This window comes from Mauremys reevesii, linkage group 17, assembly GCF_016161935.1.
Source record: "Mauremys reevesii isolate NIE-2019 linkage group 17, ASM1616193v1, whole genome shotgun sequence".
Lineage (NCBI taxonomy): Eukaryota > Metazoa > Chordata > Testudines > Geoemydidae > Mauremys > Mauremys reevesii.
Window position 1 is genome coordinate 10,924,481 of NC_052639.1, and position 16,664 is coordinate 10,941,144.

At 52.0% G+C, this 16,664-nt stretch overlaps 3 non-coding genes across 3 annotated transcripts; 2 read left to right on the forward strand and 1 right to left on the reverse strand.

Annotated features, from left to right (window-relative positions):
• The first annotated feature begins 513 nt into the window (after positions 1-513).
• Positions 514-586, forward strand: TRNAR-UCU. Its single transcript has one exon. It is a non-coding gene; the product is annotated as a tRNA-Arg (tRNA).
• Positions 587-8,913: 8,327 nt separating this feature from the next.
• Positions 8,914-8,985, forward strand: TRNAD-GUC. Its single transcript has one exon. It is a non-coding gene; the product is annotated as a tRNA-Asp (tRNA).
• Positions 8,986-14,555: 5,570 nt separating this feature from the next.
• On the reverse strand, positions 14,556-14,649 carry TRNAI-UAU. The gene is made up of 2 exons: positions 14,612-14,649; positions 14,556-14,591 (listed from the first exon to the last, which is right to left on the reverse strand). It is a non-coding gene; the product is annotated as a tRNA-Ile (tRNA).
• Positions 14,650-16,664: the final 2,015 nt, after the last annotated feature.

Genomic DNA, 16,664 nt, shown 5'->3' on the forward strand with positions numbered 1-16,664 from the left:
TTGAGCGGTAGCTGAGAAGATGGTAAATCGGGCAGAAACCCATTCGACAAACCTCTTCATTTCCTTGTTATTTCCTGACTTCTTCATTCATCGCCTTTTCCTTATTTCCTGGCTGAGGCGGCGGCCTGCCAGAGAGCTCCCTGGCACCTCTGGCTGCCTGGGCTGAAGGCAAGAGGCAGGCCTGGGTGTGGTGAGGGCCTCCTGCCCCGTAATGGGGCCGCACTGCTTCCTGGTCCCTTTTTCCCACCCACACTGGCAGGCGGCTGCTGCGGGAGAACACGAGGGAGGCTCTCGGGATGCTAGGCAGCGCTGTGTGGCTGTCAGGGAAAAGAGCCTTCTTCTCTAAAGATGGCTGGCAGGAAGGTGGTGCTCAGCTCTGTAAGTGACCTGCCCAGTACCCTCGCTGCCAGGGGATGCAGACATTTCTGTAAGGTGCAGAAAGAGGGTATTTGGCTTCCAAGTTAATATGAGAAATATGCATTTAGGAAATGGAATTTCCCTTTTTTTCACAGGGCCCCAGTGGCCTAATGGACAAGGCAATGGCTTTCTAAGTCAGAGATTGTGGGTTCAAGTCCCATCTGGGGTGAAAAACTCCCTCTACATTGCAAGGAAACCTTGGCCTTATTTTCACCAAGGAAGCTGGGAGATGTTTGAACACAAAATACTGGATCTTGGGAAAAATCCCCCAGAAATGGCATCTTGACAAATGCTTTCTAAACCCATCAGTAGCAAACAGTTAATACTAGTGTTTGTCTGAGACTAGGAAGGGGAGTGTTTACTCTGACACCTCAGTGAGTGAAACAGAGGGAAAGAGCAAGGCTGTTCTGAAAGAGAATGGATGTGTCTGGAGACAAAGCAGCCCCTGAGAATGAGCAACAGTGTGAAAAGAAGGGGTTCAAATGGGTGTTAGATGTAAGTTAGTGTTAGAGGGTTTATCCCTTCACCCTCCCATTACTGGGTCTGTCTTGCGTACACACAGAGCAGCAATACCCAGAGTCCAAAGATGCAAACAATTAGATATTTATTGGGTTGAATTTCCAGCAAGCAACGATTCCAGTTTCCTTCCTCAGTGTCCCCATCCCAGCCCTGACACCACAGATCCTTGCCTGTGTCCCTGTTCCCATTCTCCCCCTTAGCAAAACATAGGACATATGGTGACACATTTCCTGATTGGGCCAGGCATCAAGGTGGAAGGTGTTGATATTCCATTTGTCCCTGTGCGTAGTGCAGTGCCCTGCACCTTCTCTCGTACAGGCCTGCCACACCTGTTCCAATTAGTGTTCCAGACTTCCCACTATAGTGGGCCTGGGAAGGTTGGGTCAAGGTTGTCTAGTACAGGGGGGAGGGGCTTACTCCATTACTTCTAGGTTATTTCCATAGGCAACGTCACACAAGTATACTTAGCAATACACCAGCCGCTGTAACAATCCACAGCAACACCGAGAGACCTGAGCACTAGCCGCATGGTCCAACATCCTGGCCACCACCGAAACACCTCCTCTCCTCCTTCGACGGGGTCAAGCCCTTAACATGTCCAGTTGCTGGCAGTTGCAATACGCTGCCGCTGCAGGTTTTCGTGCTTTTGTCCATATCATAAGTCCATTGAATGTCCACAGAGAAATGGGTTATTGTCCAAACCAACTTAACCACATGGTGTGGAATCAGGCCATATGCGCTGGTTCGATTATTCACAGCAGTAAGATTCACAGGTCTATCTGTGTGCCAAAGCCCAGAGAGCAGCGTGTAGTGTGGAATTTGGTTAGGGGCTGGTGTAATTGTGCCCCCAGTAATATGTACATTTCCAGCAAAACACCTCATACACAGTACACCCAACTGTTCACCCCTTGCCATGGGCCACTGGGTGTGCTCCTCCACGGCCATCAGGGAGGGGCACATTCAAACATCTTCTCTGGATTTACACCATTTTACACACCCCTCCATTGATTCCCAGCGAGCAAATCCCCTTCTCATTATTCCCATAGGGCTTGTGGGGCCCACCTCAGCTGCCGATTCACTTCCAGATACCACGGTAGCTATTACACAGGTGCTGGCCTCCTAGTCGAGCATTTTGAATGTCCACACACATCTTCCCCCATGTCAGCCTTTTGAAGCCACCCCCACCCATGTCATGAGGTTTTCTGTTCATTGAAACACAACAATGCTAACAACAAGACAAACACCACAGACAAACAACACAAAACATAGATTCATGGTATTCTGGGTTAGTCTTTTGCTGGCACCAGCTTGCTTGTAGAGTGTCTGAAAAACAAAAGAAACAATTTCCACACACACCCCCAGTGGGGACAGATTAGTGCTTAATAATAATAATACCACTTCCTTTTACAAATTTCCTTGCTAATTGCAGGAAAAACAGAAGAATTCCCTCCAGGCTGTCCTTATTTTGTTCTATAGTTAGATAGTGAATTACCCCACTCACTGGTCATTTATGAAATTCATGAGGTGGTGTGCCTCAGTTTCCCCTCTTGTACAACAGACCCAGTTTGCAATAGTTTCTCTGCTGCACCAAGCTTTAAGTTTATCCTCAGGTAATAGCTGAGAGACAGCTTTAGATTTAGCTTTAGCACTGTACATACACACACACACTCCTTAGGGTTAACTGTCCCCCTTATTTTCAGGCTTGACTTGTTTTTTCACCTCCCTTTCCTGGAGGGCCACAATCTGAGTCTTCCAGTAGCTTGTTTGCTGACCAGATGTATTTATTATTTGCAGCTCCTCTGTGCTGCCACTGATGGGCAGTTCTCTCCTTCCCCCATCAGCTAGGTCATTTGCATTCACACCGGCTTTCGGGCTTGGCTTTTGGATCCAAAGCCATCAGCAGCTCAGAGACTGTCTTAAAAGGGACACAATCAACTTCCACCCGAGTTCTGATTACTTTCCACTTTCATCTTCTGCTTCAAAACATACAGATCTGAAAAAGAAACCACAACCTATTGTGGCTCCCTTTGGAGCCCTAATAGGGTTTGAATTAAGTACCATGTTTTGTTTGCATTTCTTTTACCCCTTCTCCAATATACACTGCACACGTCCTGGGAAAATGCACATTCCTTCCATAGTTTAACCTTCATAACATTATGTTACAAAACATAAGTCTCACTTCAGGTTTTTAAAACCTGACACAATTACACACAACATTTTGTTTTGTCTAACAGCCCTTGCACTGCAATAATTTTTTTTTACACAACTGTACCCCGATTACACGTCCATCTTGTACAACCAGAGACAGCCAGGGGCAGGCACGTTAAGTGCCAATAGAAACCCCGGACATTCCTTTAGTGATTTTGCTAACATTACCCAGGAGTCAAATCATTTTGATGAGATTATCTCTCCGCCTGCTGCCTGCAGCCGTCCCCTATAGACCATTTCTGTGGACAAAGGGCCCATTTCCCCTCAGAATGGCTGTGAAGGCTTCTCAGGATAAAACTTTACCTGACCCTCTTGTATAATTTAATTACTAAGCTTCCATCCAACAGGAGTGCACAGAGCTGCACATACAGTTACATTTATATAACTGGGTTTTATTATTAAACCAAAAACTGCCTTCTTGTAACACCACAACTGTTGGCTTTTGCTATTTCCACAACTCACAAATGTTTACTTTCCTCCAAACTCTGTATTATTAATTTTTGCAAAGCCCTGGGCGGCTGCACTGCAGTGCTGGGGTGACTCTGCAGGGGGAGAAGCTGCTGTGGAGCAATGTAGAGCAGGTGCAGGAAGGAGCCAGGGTCACTATTCACATTCTGAACTGCACAATTTTCCAAATTTGGGAATGTCCGAGAACAATTCTAAGGGGAAGGTGAATGCAGAGCAGTGACACTGGAGGTGCCCAGACCTCCAATGGGGGCGGTGTGGAAATTAATAATGGGAAGATCATTTGCGAAATTAGTCGTCACTGACAAGATTTGTCTCTGTTCTCATTTCACATTGTGGTGTTGTTTAGCAGAATCAAGACATAGTTTTACTGTATTAATTAAACACGTAATTTTATTTAACCAAACCAAAAACTTAGTGTCACTTATTTTTTCTCTGTCCTAGCAAGACCTAAATGAATTTCGTGACTTTCTGGAAAGTGCAGCGAGATTAAATGTGGGGAATTCAGTCTGTGTGTTTGTAAGCTGATGTTTTCCTCTCACAGGTCAGTGCCTGCATTGAAATACCAAGAGGGATCTAAGGGCTGGTGTATGCTGGGCACAGGGGTGTTTGCAGAAGGGGCGGGGCCTCAGTTGAAAGGGGCGGGGCAGGGCGTTAGTCTCCCCCAGCTGGCGGTTCACGCCCTGCCCATGGTGTTACAATGAAAGAGGCTGCCCAGGCTGCACTTGTAGCGAGGTTCCCCCACTACGTGGCCGCACAGAGGCTGCAGGAGACGGGCAGGTGGCAGCAGGGGAAGTGGTGACACAGGAGCTCTCAGCAGCAGGGTGAAGGACAATGCCGTGGAGCGGCAGCGATGCAGAGTGAACAGGGCAAACCGAGAGCCAGTTGAGGGAGTGTCGGCAGCAGAAGCTGAGGTTTCTTTTGATGCCTTCCCCTCCCTCCCCCACTCCTGGGGCTTTGCTGCCCAAGAGGAGTGGGGGTTGGGGGAAGGAGAGTGGAGGGGTCTCTTAAAGGAACATTGGATTGGCCTGTCACACCGCAAGGTGAGAAACTGAGGCGAAGGGCACTGCCCAGTGTACTCTGGGGTGGGGGGTTGCTGATGAGCGTAGATTTGAATGTGGTTGTGGGGTTTTCCCAAACTCAGGCTTGATTCTCTTTCTCTTTTAATAGAAGTTCTCATTGGCTCTCCGCCCACACAGAGCTGGGGAGTGGGGGCCTGTTGCCTTTTCCCCAGGCAGAAGGGTGACACCTGCTGGCGAGTGAGGGTCGGTTTGGGTGACCCCCACTCAGGGCAGGCTAAGGGCAGGTCTCTGCCCTTTACTCAGCCCAGGAGGAGTTTTTTGCACTAACATCCCAAGTGTGCAAGTCCGTCCCGGCAGAGCAGCCCCATAGGGTGACCTTAAAGAAACTGGAAAATGGGACAGGGCGTGGGGGGTAATAGGCTCCTATATAAGAAAAAGTCCAGCCAAACCTTTAAAAATGGGACATCTGGTCACCCTGGAGCAGCCCCGCACTCCTGCTCCCCGGTTGGTGCGTTTGTAACCCGGGGGCTGAAGCCGACGCGAGAAAGGGAAGGGAGCGAGCTCGCAGCTCTCCGGCGCCACCTGCTGGGAGCAGAGGGCAATGACTGAGTGACGTCCTGTCTATTTTAAATATCTAGTGGTTCTCTGCCGGGTGGCTCCACTGGAGAGCTGGGGCGTGGCCTGAGTGTGGCAGCACCTTATTTGCATATATTAAAAGCGGCAGTTTGGGGCCATTGGGGTAAAATATGAGTAAATTTTGGGGTTGGGCCCACATGTTTAGTGCAGGCTGTGGGAGCCGGGCTGAGCAGAGCCTGCCCGACGGGGTGTGTGGTCACCCTGAGCTGGGAGCGTGTGGCCAGATATGGGGAAGGGGCTGGGTTAGGGGTAAGGGTGGCTGTGGAAAGCAGAAAAGGATTCCCCCATTTTTGGTGTCTGGGTGGAGTTCTCGTTGTGTAAATAGAGAACAGCAGTGGGGGGACAAGGGGAGTTGAGACTTGTGTTTTGTGGGTTGCTGGGGGGCCTGACCTGAGCCATCTGGGGCGGGCTGCTGCTGGGTGGGGTAGGATGGGGGGGGGGGTGCTGTCTGTGTGCTTGAGAAGAGGGGCAGTTCCTGGTTGGCTGGTGCTGGCCTGTCTAGTGTTTTCTGACAGCTGAACTCCCATTGGCCTTCAGGCAGGGCGGGTCTCTGAAACCTGGTCTCCCATTGGGCCCTCCCCAATTGACGTTTCTGACAGGCTCAGCTCCCATTGGTGATGTTGTCTGACAGCGATGTGGGGCGGAGCCGCCAGGGCCTTGTGCGCTCAGAGCTCAGCGCCCGCCCACGAGAAGCGGCGCGAGGCCGCGCGGGCCCGGGTCCCGCTGCCGGGCGGAGGAACAGAGACCGCAGCAGCGGCGCCAGCGAGAGAGCCATCAGCCGGTCCTTAGTTTCTGCCTGGTAAAGGCAAGTCAGTGGGGTCCATCCGTCAGAAAAAGAGTCCCAGGACTTCTTGCTGGGCGCCAGGGTCCAAAAGCAGCGCATTCCCTCCTGGAAAGGGCTGTGTTTCGAATGTCCGTCCAGTGCGCGTTGAAGGGAAGGATCTGCGTGCCTGGGAAGCTGCGTCCCTCCAGAGGCGCTTGAGAAGGCAAAGGGGCCGTGGGTGAGTTTGTGATGAAGTGAGTGTGAAGTGTGGAAGGGGGAGGGTGGCAAGAGGAGGTTTTGAGAGGAAAAAAGGTGCTGCTGAGCTGGTAGGTGAGGGCAAGGTCCCAGGCGGGTGTTGTGTGAGGAGCTGTGTAGGCCCGAAAAGGCGTAGTGCTGGGCAAGGGCAGGTGAGGAGGGCCAGGGCTGTTGCTGCGGCCAAAGCCTTTGGGAAGCAGAAGAGGGCCAGGGGTGCTGTTGCCTGCTGGGGCCCATGCGACGGTGTAGGTGTACGCTGACCGTAGCTGGTCTGTGGGAGCTGGGGCCCCTCCCTGTGCCCCTTTCCTCGTTAGTATAGTGGTGAGTATCCCCGCCTGTCATGCAGGAGACTGGGGTTTAATTCCCCGACGGGGAGAGTGACCCCTTTTGAAGGGGGGACAAAGAAATCCCTGGCCTGCCCACCACATGCCTTCCATTCTCCTTCTACGGCCACTTCCCTTCGCACCCCGAACTGATGACTTTCTCCTCCAGAGAGACAATTCCTCGCAAGGACACGCTGGCCCTAGCCAAAGCCTCTCCCTGGCCTTCCGCCCCCGGGCCCAGCTTCGGGTCCTGCACGTGGGGGCACGTTTCAGAGCGGCAAAGGGAAATAGGCTGGCCAGGGGCATGAGGACAATGGCCCAGACAAACCGGGAGGGACTTGGTCCAGGGGTGGAGGAAGACAGAAAAAGGGACAGGCATGGGATTGGCTTCCTCTATTTTTTCCTTTGCTCAGCATTTTACCTGTGACTGTAATGGGCAGACTTGAGAAATACCCGTGGCCGCCGGCGATGTAGGTGGCCGCCCCGAGAGCGCAGACCTGAGCATTTTGTGCTGGACTGCTACCTGCTCGCACAGCGCCTGGCCGTGATCATAGAGTGGTTAGTACTCTGCGCTGTGGCCGCAGCAATCTTGGTTCGAATCCGGGTCACGGCATTGCTTTTTGGTGGGGAGGGGCTATCCTGCAGCATGCCTCGTGGCTCAGTCTGATGGCGTCCGTTTGCAAAGAGAACCATCGGCCGGTCCTTAGTCTCTGCTTGGTAAAGGCAAGTCAGTGGGGTCCATCCATCAGAAAAAGAGTCCCAGGACTTCTTGCTGTGCGCCAGGGTCCAAAAGCAGCGCATTCCCTCCTGGAAAGGGCTGTGTTTCGAATGTCCGTCCAGTGCGCGTTGAAGGGAAGGATCCGCGTGCCTGGGAAGCTGCGTCCCTCCAGAGGCGCTTGAGAAGCCAAAGGGGCCGTGGGTGAGTTTGTGATGAGGTGGATAGAAAACTGGCTAGATGGTCGGGCTCAACAGGTAGTGATCAATGGGTCCATGTCTAGTTGGCGGCCGGTATCAAGTGGAGTGCCCCAAGGGTCGGTGCTGGGGCCGGTTTTGTTCAATATCTTCATTAACAATCTGGAGGATGGTGTGGACTGCACCCTTAGCAAGTTTGCAGATGACACTAAACTGGGAGGAGTGGTTGATATGCTGGAGGGTAGGGATAGGATACAGAGGGACCTAGACAAATTAGAGGATTGGGCCAAAAGAAAGATGATGAGGTTCAACAAGGACAAGTGCAGAGTCCTGCACTTAGGACGGAAGAATCCCATGCACTGCTACAGACTAGGGACCGAATGGCTGGGCAGCAGTTCTGCAGAAAAGGACCTAGGGGTTATGGTGGACGAAAAGCTGAATATGAGTCAACAGTGTGCCCTTGTTGCCAAGAAGGCTAATGGCATTTTGGGTTGTATAAGTAGGGGCATTTCCAGCAGATCGAGGGATGTGATCATTCCCCTCTATTCAGCACTGGTGAGGCCTCATCTGGAGTACTGTGTCCAGTTTTGGGCCCCACACTACAAGAAGGATGTGGATAAGTTGGAGAGAGTCCAGCGGAGGGCAACAAAAATGATTAGGGGGCTGGAGCACATGACTTATGAGGAGAGGCTGAGGAACTGGGATTGTTTAGTCTGCAGAAGAGAAGAATGAGGGGATTTGATAGCTGCTTTCAACTACCTGAAAGGGGTTCCAAAGAGGATGGATCTAGACTGTTCTCAGTGGTAGAAGATGACAGAACAAGGAGTAATGGTCTCAAGTTGCAGAGGGGGAGGTTTAGGTTGGATATTAGGAAAAACTTTTTCACTAGTAGGGTGGTGAAGAACTGGAATGGGTTACCTAGGGAGGTAGTGGAATCTCCTTCCTTAGAGGTTTTTAAGGTCAGGCTTGACAAAGCCCTGGCTGGGATGATTTAGTTGGGTTTGGTCCTGCTTTGAGCAGGGGGTTGGACTAGATACCTCCTGAGGTCCCTTCCAACCCTGAGATTCTATGATTCTATGAGTCTGAAGTGTGGAAGGGGGAGGGTGGCAAGAGGAGGTTTTGAGAGGAAAAAAGGTGCTGCTGAGCTGGTAGGGGAGGGCAAGGTCCCAGGCGGGTGTTGTGTGAGGAGCTGTGTAGGCCCGGAAAGGCGTCGTGCTGGGCAAGGGCAGGTGAGGAGGGCCAGGGCTTTTCCCAGGGCTGTTGCTGCGGCCAAAGCCTTTGGGAAGCAGAAGAGGGCCAGGGGTGCTGTTGCCTGCTGGGGCCCATGCGACGGTGCAGGTGTACGCTGACCATAGCTGGTCTGTGGGAGCTGGAGCCACTCACCGTGCCCCTTTCCTCGTTAGTATAGTGGTGAGTATCCCCGCCTGTCACGCGGGAGACCGGGGTTTGATTCCCTGACGGGGAGGGTGACCCCTTTTCAAGGGGGGAACAAAAAATCCTTGGCCTGCCCACCCCATGCCTTGTGTTCTCCTTCAATGGCCACTTCCCTTCGCACCCCGAACTGATGACTTTCACCTCCAGAGAGACAATTACCTCACAAGGACACGCTGGCCCTAGCCAAAGCCTCTCCCTGGCCTTCCGCCCCCGGGCCCAGCTTCGGGGCCTGCACGTGGCGGCACGTTTCAGAGCGGCAAAGGGAAATAGGCTGGCCAGGGGCATGAGCACTGATTTCCCAACACCCCCCTGCAGTTTTGTGAACTAGTTACATGCCAAACCTGGTTGCTGAACTTCGCGACTTTGTCCTCACCCACAACTATTTCACATTTGAGGACAATATATATCTTCAAGTCAGCGGCACTGCTATGGGTACCCAAATGGCCCCACAGTATGCCAACATTTTTATGGCTGACTTAAAATAACGCTTCCTTAGCTCTCGTCTCCTAATGCCCCTACTGTACTTGCGCTACACTGAAGACATCTTCATCATCTGGACTCATGGAAAAGAAGCCCTTGAGGAATTCCACTGTGAGTTTAACAATTTCCATCCCACCATCAACCTCAGCCTAGACCAATTCACTCAAGTGGTCCATTTCCTTGACAGTACTGTGCTGATAAGAGATGGTCACATAAACACAACCCTTTACCGGAAACCCACTGACCGCTATACTTACCTACATGCCTCCAGCTTCCATCCAGGACACCCCACATGATCCATTGTCTATAGCCAAGCTCTAAGATACAACCGTATTTGCTCCAATCCCTCAGACAGAGATAAACACCTACAAGATCTCTATCAAGCATTCTTAAAACTACATTACCCACCTGCTGAAGTGAAAAAACAGGTTGACCGAGCCAGAAGAGTACCCAGAAGTCACCTACTACAAGACAGGCCCAACATAGAAAATAACAGAACACCACTGGCCTTTACGTTCATCCCCCCAATTAAAACCTCTCTAGCGAATCATCAAAGATCTACAACCTATCCTGAAAGATGATCCCTCACGCTCCCAGATCTTGGGAGACAGGCCAGTCCTTGCTTACAGACAACCCCCAAACCTGAAGCAAATCCTCACCAGCAACCACAGAACAACAACACTAACCCAGGAATCTATCCTTGCAACAAAGCCCGATGCCAACTCTGTCCACTTATCTATTCAAGTGACACCATAATACGACCTACTCACATCAGCCATGCCATCAGGGTTCGTTCACCTCCACATCTACCAATGTGATATATGTCATTATGTGCCAGCAATGCCCCTCTGCCATGTACATTGGCCAAACCAGACAGTCTCTGTGCAAAAAAATAAATGGGATGTAAAGCAGACGTCAAGAATTATAAGATTCAAACACCAATAGGAGAACACTTCAACCTCTGGCCGTTCAGTAACAGATTTAAAGATGGCAATTTTGCAATAGAAAGCTTCAAAAACAGACTCCAACGAGAAACTGCTGAACTTGAATTAATATGCAAACTAGATACAATCAATTTAGGCTTAAATAGAGACTGGAAATGGCTGAGCCATTACACACATTGAATCCATTTCCCCATGTTAAGTATCCTCACACCTTCTTGTCAAACTATCTTAAATGGGTCATCTTGATTATCACTACAAAAGTTTTTTTTCTCCTGCTGAGAATAGCTCATCTTAATTAATTAGCCTCTTAGAGTTGGTTGGGCAACTCCCACCTTTTCATGTTCTCTGTGTGTATGTGTGTGTGCTTATACATATATCCTAACTATATGTTCCATTCTATGCAGCCGATGAAGCCATTTATCAACATTGAATTTCATCTGCCATTTTGTTGCCCAATCACCCAGTTTTGTGAGATCCCTTTGTAACTCTTCGCAGTCTGCCTGGGACTTAATTATCTTGAACAGTTTTGTATCATCTGCAAATTTTGTCACCTCACTGTTTACCCATTTTTCCAGATCATTTATGAGTATGTTGAACAGTAATGGTCCCAGTACTGACCCCTCTGGGATACCACTATTTATCTCTCTCCATTCTGAAAACTGATAATTTATTCCTACCCTTTGTTTCCAAGATTTTAACCAGTTACTGATCCATGAGCGGACTTCCCTCTTATCCCATGATGGCTTACTTTTCAAAAGTCAATTTAAATTAAATACATTTTTTTTAAATTATATATATTTTTAGAAATTTAGACCTGTTATGTGTAACTTGCATTATCCTTAAGTTAAATTTGCATTATTCTAACAAAACATTTACTTTATTCACATCTCTTTTATATATCTCATTGGCCCTGACACCCCCCCCTGTAAATTCAAACACCCCCCCCCCTAATTTCAATTCCTGGGGAAACTACTGGGCGCCGCCTCCTGCCTGGCGAGAAGGTGCAGCACCGGGTGGGTCACAGGGCGCGAAGGGCTTCCGCGCGCGGCTGTTTTCTGCAGGGTCTATTTGCAATGACATGGGGCTGCAGGGTCCTCACACCATCAAGGCCTGTTGGGAAATCCTGGGTCCCTCCGCAGCGGCTGGGAGCTCTGGGGTCTACTTGTAGGAGCTGCAGGGTCTATTAGCAATGACGTGGGGCTGCGGGGCCCTCCCGCCATCAAGGCCTGTTGGGAAATCCTGGGTCCATCCGCAGCAGCTGGGAGCTCTGGGGTCCGCTCGTAGGAGCTGCAGGGTCCATACGCAGTGGGGTGGGGCTGTGGGGGCTCCCCGGCCACCCTTGGCTGCTGGGAGCCCCTGGGTCTGCCTGTGGGCGCTGTGGGGTGATTTGGGGTTTGGGGTGGAGGAGGGGGCTCCAGGCTGCAGGGTGGGGCCGAGGGATTCAGAGTGCAGGAGGGGGCTGTGGGTTGAGGCAGGGGTTGGGGTCCAGGACGGGGTGATGGCTCTGGGGTGGGGGCTGGGATGAGGGGTTCCAGGTGTGGGAGGAAGCTCTGGGCTGGGGCAGGAGTTTGAAGTGCAGGGGTGAGGGCTCTGGGGTGCAAGAGGGGGCTCTGGGTTTGGGGGGGTTCAGGGCTGGGGCAGGGGGTTGGGGTGCAGACTTACCTCGGGCGGCTCCTGGTCAGCGGTGCAGCAGGGGGGACCTACTGGCCACTTCCAGGGCACAGTGCGGTGCCCTAGGACACGTAGGGACCAGCCTGCCTGAGCCCCGCAGCACCGCTGACCGGACTTATAACGCAGTCACCCCACTGGGAGCTCCAGGGTCCCCCTGTCCCATGTGGTACCTGGGAGCTCTGGGATCCACCCACAACAGCTGGGAGCTCTGGGGGCATCCCGCTGCTCACAGTAGCTGGGAGCTATGGGGTCCACCTGTGGTGGCATGGGCCTGTGGGAGCCCCTTCCGCCACTGGTGGCTGATAGCTGTGGATCTCTGACAGTCACGAATTCTGTGATTCTGTGACCCCCTTTATATAATCTTAGCCTTAATCGTTGTTGACTGTCTCTCTCAATCTAGTGGTCTGCTCTAGCACAGATGGGACAGGGAAGACAGACGCTCACCCCCCAGCACAGATTTGGGCAGCAATGGCTCTTGGGCTATTTGCTGTGCATGCAGAGGACTTGTCCAGGCCGGTGGAGCAGCCCAGCCAGATGAGGAGCTGGAAGAAGGAGACCTGAGCAGCCTGGACAGCCCTTTTCTCCACAGCCACTGCCTGTCAGCAGGATTCCTCCTCCTCCTCAGTGAGACTAAATCTCCCCACCTAGACAGCCGGTCTGTCCGCTGCACCTCAATCCCTCATGCCTGAGCCTCCCTGCCAAAGCCCTGCACCTGGCTCCAGAGAATTGTCTCACATCTCACTGGGAACTCGACTTCTTGTGCCCAGAGAGTCTCGGCCCCCCTCAGTAGATGACCCAAGAAACACAGAATGGCTTGGAGAGGCTTTTCCATTATAACTGTGTGGCCTAACGGATAAGGCGTCTGACCTCGGATCAGGCAGTTGTGTTTGTGCAGTTTTACCTTTGGGCTGAACGTCCTGCTCCCTTCAGGGCGGGAACCTCTTCTTGGCCGCTCAGGCCAATGCTCCGGCTTCAGCTAGAGCCCCGGGAAGGAGTTGGGGGGTGGGTGTCACAAAGGCTGGGGCATGAGCCCCAGGTGCTTCCAGTCTCACCTTTGCCATTCCTGACTTGCCAAAGAAAATGGGCGGCTGCCCGGGCTAGTGTGTGGAGCAGTTTCCCTCTTCCAAGTGTGCGCCTGTCCCTGTGCTGGAGGGTACTTGCTACATAGCACCTTGAGAGCCTGGGTGTTTCTCTGCTTCTCGCCAGCTGGGGAAAAGCCTCTTGGGGAAAAATCTCCTGCCCCACTGAAAAAGTGAGCACCTGGAGTACGAACGGTCAGAGGCCCCACCGGGGGGGCTGGCCCTGCTTTCCTACCATCTTCTGATGTTGGCCACAGAGCATCAGCAGCTGGCTGTTGGTGGTTTTCAGTGGGTGTTTGCCATGCCAGGGAGCAGGGAGCAGCCTGGCTGGGCGTCTCTGTGGCTGTCTGCTGGCCACACATAGGCATGGTTCTCCCCTCCTCTAGCCCTGCCCTTGGTTGCTCTGTGGCTTTTAAACCTTCCCTTGGAGCTGTCAGCACCAGCCGCCTCTGCTCTAGGTGCCCAGAGGAGGAGAGGTGCTGGGCTCCAGCCTGGGACTCTTCCTCCCTCCTGCCTAGCCCTGACTGTGAAGCCTGGCCCTGGAACTCCTTCCTTCAAGTGCCATGTGGGCAAGAGGAAGAGGGTGGCAGCTGCAGGTACAGGGACCAAAGTTGTGGACATCAGGTGAAGCAGCGAGAAACCACCATCCGGTCAACCCGCAGGAATCTCTAGCCAGACTGTTAAGTTCTGGGACCCCCAACCTATAGTGGCCAGTCCACTGAACAAGCTGGATCAAAGACCTATCTCCAGTGGGCATCAGTCAGGGCTGCTGAATTAATTTTGCTGGGTGTAAGTTAATTAGGGGAGTGGGATATAATTGGTTAGAGAATTCTGTTACGATTGGTTAGTCACATTTCAGTAAAATGATTGGTTAAGGTCTAGCTGAGAATATTACTATATAAACTGGAGTCAAACAGGAAGTGGAAGGAGAAATTGGAATCATGCTAATGGAGGGGGATGGGAATAGGGAACAGGGACGGCTCTATGGTGTCAGAGCTGGGAAGGGGGACACTGGGGAACAGACTCTGTCGGTCTATAGAGATAAGCCCGACTGGTGTGAAGGGCTTCGGAATCTGCTTGCTGGGAAACTAACCCCAGTAAACATCCCGTTGTCTGCGCTTCCGACTTCTGGTCTTTTGCTGCTTGCTTCTGCGTGACAAGAGCCAGGGAAGTGGGCAGGGGAAGGGAAAGCCCTCTAACAATGGCTCCTTGCTCCTCTTCCTCCAAGCTCAAGGATGGGCAGGACTCCAGGCTTTACTTGAGGGATCCTGGCACAGAGAAAGGATGGTAGATTCTCACCTGCACTTGGGAGAGGAGGTAATAAGTGCAGGGGGCATTTTTGACTCCTCCTCAGTGTCCCCTGGGCTGGAATTCTACATTCCACAGGCCAAATGAGGGGGTGACACCACTTGGTTAATGAAAACCAGTGCTCCAGGTGAGGCTTGAACTCACAACTTCAGCATAGCTCCTCTCAGCACTGCCCTATAAGTACTGTGCGCTAACCAATTGCGCCACTGGAGCACCTGTTAATTATGCTTCTCCGAGACCCCTAGGTTGATACAGACAAGAGCTAGGGGCTGTGTGCGAGCAGGGGTAGGTCAGGGTGCAGGCAGGGGGTAGCTAGGGGCTGTTTGTAGGCAGGATGGAGCTCAGGGTGCCGGGAGGAGGGTAGCTAGGGGCTGTGTGCAGGCAGGATTGTAGGTCAGGGAGCAGGCAGGGAGTACCTGGGGGCTGTGTGCAGGCAGGATTGTAGGTCAGGGAGCAGGCAGGGAGTACCTAGGGGCTGTGTGCAGGCAGGATGGAGCTCAGGGTGCTGGGAGGAGGGTAGCTAGGGGCTGTTTGCAGGCAGGATTGTAGGTCAGGGAGCAGGCAGGGAGTACCTAGGGGCTGTGTGCAGGCAGGGGGGAGGATGACTAGGGGCTACTCCAGAGATATACAGAAGAAGCCTCGTGCTGCCCACAGTCCTTGCACCCAGGGCGCCCCGTGGGAAGATGAGCCGCTGGGACACCAAACGGCTCCATGTCCAGGGATGTGACAGGCTCCTTCCATGAGCACAAAGCAACAAACCCCGCAATGGCCCCAGCTCCCCATGGTGCGGAGGGTGAGCGCTGGCAGGGGAAGGCAGGGCACACAGGGCTGGCTCGGGGCTTTGCCAGCGTGAACAGCGGGGAGATGGCAGGCAGCTGGCAAAGCGGAGCCCAGGGCCAGCTGTCAGGATGTGGATTTTCACGCCTGTCTGGAAAGGCCTAGACGTTAACAATGGAGGTAGATGAGTCTCATGTAGCTAGTCACAGAGGTAGGGAAAACAGAATCACAATCACTGTTTGCCAGTGTCAGGGCTTCTCTTACTGGGACAGTCTGAGGCCCTGCTCTTTGGCTACGCCGCAGGGGCAGCCATAGGCTGGGAAGCGAACGGTCACGTCCTCACCAGCCACACTGAAATAAGGTGCTATTGGGCTGTTGGGAATACAGTCCTGTCCTGACAATGCCCAGCACCACCAGGTAAAGATGGTTAAAGAAAACTGAGTTTGGTAGCGTCCTGTCTGGCAAGAACTCACCTATCAATAGCAGGGGTGTGACACCCTCATTTCTGTGTTGTACTAGCACTGTAGTCCCCACGTCCCTAGTGTTTGTCTGTATAATCGCTGTCTGGGTCTGTGATTGTTTCTGTCGGCTGTAGAATTAATTTTGTTGGGTGTAAACCAATTAAGGTGGTGGGACATAACTGGTTAGATAATCGTGTTAGGATTGGTTAGTTACATTTCAGTACAATGTGTGGTTAGGTCTAGCTAAGCAGAACTCAAGTTTTACTATATAGTCTGCAGTCAGTCAGGATGTAAGGGGGGAATTGGCATCATGTTTTGCTAAGGGGGGGAATGGGAACAGGGACACAGGCAAGGCTCTGCGTTGTCAGAGCTGGGACAGGGACACTGAGGAAGGAAACTGGAATCGTTGCTTGCTGGAAGTTCAACCCAATAAACATCTAATTGTTTGCACCTTCAGACTTTGGGTATTGTCGCTCTCTGTGTACACGAGAAGGACCAGGGAATGGGAGGGTGAAGGGATAAGCCCCCTAACACTAGCTAACATCTAACACATTTGAACCTCTTCTTTTCACACCGTTGCTCATTCTCAGGTTCTGCTTTGTCTCCAGACAGATCAATTCTCTTTCAGGACAGCCTTGCTCTTTCTGTCTGTTTCGCTCATGGATGTTTTGGAGTAAACACTCCCCTTCCCTCTATTCTCAGACAAACACTAGTATTAACTGTTTGCTGCTGGTGGGTTTAGAAAGCATTTGTGGAGTGGAAGATGCCATTTCTGGGGGATTGTTCCCAAGCTGCAGTACCTTGTGTTCCAACATCTCCCAGCTTCCTTGGTGAAAATAAGACCAAAATTTCTTTGCAATATACAAGAAGAAAGGAGCTTTTCACCCGAGATGGCACTTGAACCCACAATCCCTGGTGTAAGAAGCCAATGCCTTATCCATTAGGCCACTGGGGCCCTGAAGAGCACAGGTAAGAGGGATGGAAATTCCC